The following is a 4,292-nucleotide window of genomic DNA, read 5'->3' on the forward strand; positions in this document are numbered from 1 at the left end:
TAGACTTAGCAGTATTTTTCATGGTAGATCATTTCAAATCTGCTTTCTCGAGGAGAAGGATGAAGGCATGTAAAGATACGTATCATTGTGCAAGAACTGATTAAATGAAATATTGAAATACTTGATTCGAGACATACAAAACTGACTGGATTTTCTTGCCCTTTTGGATCTCCTGGCCTCCTTTCCTAATGGAAGACTTTAATTTTAATCTGGGTCATTTTAGAAGATTGCACTGGAATCACTCTAATAGAAACACCTAGTATTAGACCAGCTTTCTTCTTGTGATTCTTGTTTGCACTAGAGAGAATTTATTCAGTGCCAGCAATTCTTCATGTAAATGAGAATCAGGACTTTCTTTTAATCTCAGTTGTGAGAAGGGTGAACTTGATTATTCAAGTTTTCAGGACTGTTGGGCAGCAACATGCCATGTGTGTACTACGTCATTTTGTAGTGTCTGTTGTATACAGAGTATTTGTTACTTAGATTTTTCTATCATTGCAGCAACTATTTAAAAGATAATGAAGATCACAGCATGTATGCACTTACAAAACCAGAAATGTGCATTAATTACTGATAATTTAGTTTTCTCACCTTCATTCATGTGGTAAAGGCATTTATTTCCCTGAATCTTTGGGTAGAGTCCCTACTGAGAAAGACTTGACTTTCGTGAAATGCGTGGCTCTGTTGCTTTTACTTTGTGTAAGAGCAATGGCTTTAAACTGAGAGAGGGGAGATTTAGATTAGATATAAGGAAGAAGTTGTTCACTGTGAGGGTGGTGAGACACCGGAAGAGGTTGCCCAGAGAAGCCGTGGCTGCTGCATCCCTGGCAGTGTTCAAGGCCAGGCTGCACGGGGCTTTGAGCAACCTGGTCTAGAGGAAGGTGTCTCTGCTCATGGCAGGGGGAATTGGAGCTGGATGATCTTTAAGGTGCCTTCCAACCCAAACCATTCTGTGATTCTATGAAAATGGTAAAAGTTGCACAATAGCTTTTAAAGAGAAAAAAATCTAGTGACGTATGTGTTAAGACTTGAGCCATGATCACATGAGCACTGTAGAAAGAGCAGTGCGGGTCTAGATGCCAGTGGCTGCCCACCTGGTGGGTACAGCCTCAGTCCTGGAGCCCACAGAGTCACTACCTACGCATTCTTGGCCAGCCCTCCTCTGGGCAGCAGTGGATGCATGAGAGGAGCTTTTCAGTGGCTCCATGAGAGGAGCTTTACATCTGGCCTCAGCCTAACCCCTCCTGAGGCTGTTTAACCCAGCTGATGGGAGTTGCATGGTAGCAGAGAAAGGGCATTCAAGAGATTTGCTCTAGTGCCTTGCCCAGGGGCAGCAGCACTAGCTGGGATGGTCACCAGTGATTAAATCAGCATAGACCATCTGAAATTTGCCTTAGGAATGCTGTCCTTACCCAGTCCCTCTCAGCTGTGTGAGGCCACAGGTGTTGCTGTTTCATGAAGTTTTCACACAGTAACATGACTTGGTATGACTTTGTTTCAATAGTACTCCAGTGTGCATGTTTTGGGATTGTTTTTTAACGCAGAGTGGCAGGAATGTGGGATGGTATGTTAACATGCAGCTGGTAGAGGAACTACTTTTAATGGTTTAATGTTTAATAGTTTTAAATTGTGAGAGCATTTTGCAATATGCCGAAGTAAGCAGTGTCTGTGTACTTGGCCACGCTGTCCGTCTTTACCTTTGTTACCTCCATTTGCATTAGTTGTATTGATTTTTATTTGTTTTAATTATGCAGTAGAAATAGGAAATCAAAACTATTTCTGCTTATTGACTTTCATGATTAAGATTGTCAAATAGTAAAGTGATACTGAAAATAATTCAATCTTTTGATGTTAAAAAGAATTGCCAGAACCTACATTTTGTGTTGAGTGAGAAAAACAGTCCATGAGCTTAGCTTTATTTCTGTGCTAGGAGAAAGAAATGGTTTGTGTAAAAATGACTCATTATTTAGAGGGCTGAAAAAAAATTCTCTCTCTTCTCACTCTTTCTCTCTGACATGAGTATTTTTCTTACACTGCACAGGAGAAACTATTTTGTAGTTCCAGGACAGGCAGCAGTGTATGGAAGTAGGGAGAGATTCGGAGGTGGGTTGGTTTAGGAAGGTAGTCTGGAAGAGTGTCCGATTTGTTGTTTATCTTCTGCATAGTATTTGCCAAATCAATGGAAGAGAGTTTCCTATCGAATATTGTTTGCTTTTTTGTCTGCTTTAGTTTTCAAGATATGGCATTTAAAGAAGACAGCCTTACCAACAGAACAGGGGGTTAAAATGAAGTCCACGTGTCCTGTCAGAAGCCAGCAGCCCTGCCCTGGTCATTCAGGTAAGTTGTCTCCACCGCAGCATTCTTCCCTTTTACATCAGGGCTGGTCTTCAGGTTCGTAACATCCCTGCTCCAGCATCTGCTCTAGCTTTCTGGATTTCAGAGGAAGTCGAAAGCATGTACGTACAAGTCACTGGATTTGGTGAGGTTCCACGGTGAAATGTGTGCATGTGTGTGTGCATCTTCAGTCAACTATATCACTTTTTGCAGAGTCAGCAGCTGTGCACATCATGCAAGAAGCGTGAGATCCAGTTCATCCGTATTTGTACTTGCTTCTGGATGTTTGCTGGGTGTACAAGGAGCTCGTGGTTTTTCAACTTGGAGTCCATCTCCCTGGGTAGCTCTACCTGTCTTACACAGGGGAGCCATGCTGCTGCGTGATCATTGTATGCTGTTGCTTGCTGGTGGCAAAGTGGCTTGGCTTTGCTTTGGCCAGTGGCTGCACCTGTCAAGCCTCTCAGCTAGGAATGTGGGTGCCTAGTCCCAAACCAAGCTTTGTGCTGGTATCTTTTGATATAGGTCAGTGCATTGGCAGTAGCTTGTACATAGCTGCCTAGAGGGGTAATATAGCTAAGCTGCCTTAGCTATGGAAATGTAAGCTTTGTCACTGAGCATGTTAGTTTTCACTTCTACTTACATACAATAGTCTCATGGTCAGATGTGATCATCAGTGCCATTTCAGAGAGGTAGAAGTAGCAGAGCTCATATAACTGCTCTTAAATCTAAAGCACTAGCCTGGCCTAAGTGAAAGCAAGGGGATACTGTTATTTTAGCAGTGTAATGTATGAAAAAAAAATTAAAAAATCTGTGTTTTAATATGAGTAATGCCTGTTCAGAATGTATAATTTTTATACTCTGAATGCTCTTGGGGAGCAGCCCTTTCTCAATCAGCCTGTCTTGTCACAAGATAAACTGAGTCACAAGAGATGATAAAGCAATGAGTGTTGGGAGTATGCTCAGGGCAATTGCAAGGTAATCTTGACCATGCAGTGATCTGTAAGAACAAAGCAGAGGATGTAATCAAAAGCTAAAAGGATGACTTGTTTGTTTTCTCTCATCTTGTGTTTACTTCAATTTGTCTTGCCAGTTCCTGAAATCATCTTTGTTATAAAGCTAATTGCAGACAGAACAGCTGGAGAAAGTTGCAGCTTGGAAGGATGGGTAGGCAAGTGCAAAGATACCAGTGTGCCACAGCGATCTTTTCCTCCAAACTGGAACTCAGAAAGAAGGATTTTCTTTAAGACAGCATTTGTTAGCTTAAAGGAAATAATCAAATCCAAGTGAATGGGATGACTGGTCCCCTAGTTGAATGTGTAGCTAGAGTGGTGGGTGTTGCACCTAGTTGCAAATGCACCACAAGGATAGTATAAGGTCCCATGTCAGACCTTACAGTATAGGGTTTACCCACGCTGGGTATGGGAATGTGCTTTGGCAGCATTGGCTCCCGAACAGGATGTTCTTGTTGCCTGTGAGTCCATTTTAAGGCATTGAAGCAAGACTGTTGTTTGTGGTGATGCTTAGGTACTATATCAATAACTGATGTTCCCATGTGCTGAACAAAATCAGGTAAAAACGCATTTTAAAAGCAGAGCATTTTACAGTTTACAACTGTGAGCAAGCATGAATAGAAAAATGCTGGCTCTTCATTTAGTCTAGGAATATGCTCCTTATGTGTAATAGCCTATTTTACTGTTGATCTAGGGTTCATCTGTTGGTTATTAAGTGATGTGATTAGCTAAATGGTGTCGTTTGTTCACAGTTCATGCTGCGTGTGGACATGGAAATCAGTTTGCATGTTGCTGTGTTTGTGAGAGCCCACCTGGAGCCCTGTGTTCGGCTCTGGGGCCCCAACACAGGAGCGAGCCCAGAGGAGGGCCACAAAGATGCTCAGAGGGCTGGAGCACCTCTCCTATGGAGACAGGCTGAGAGAGTTTGGCTTGTTCAGCCTGGAGAAC

Source organism: Lathamus discolor, chromosome 3 (assembly GCF_037157495.1).
Source record: "Lathamus discolor isolate bLatDis1 chromosome 3, bLatDis1.hap1, whole genome shotgun sequence".
Classification (NCBI taxonomy): Eukaryota; Metazoa; Chordata; class Aves; order Psittaciformes; family Psittacidae; genus Lathamus; species Lathamus discolor.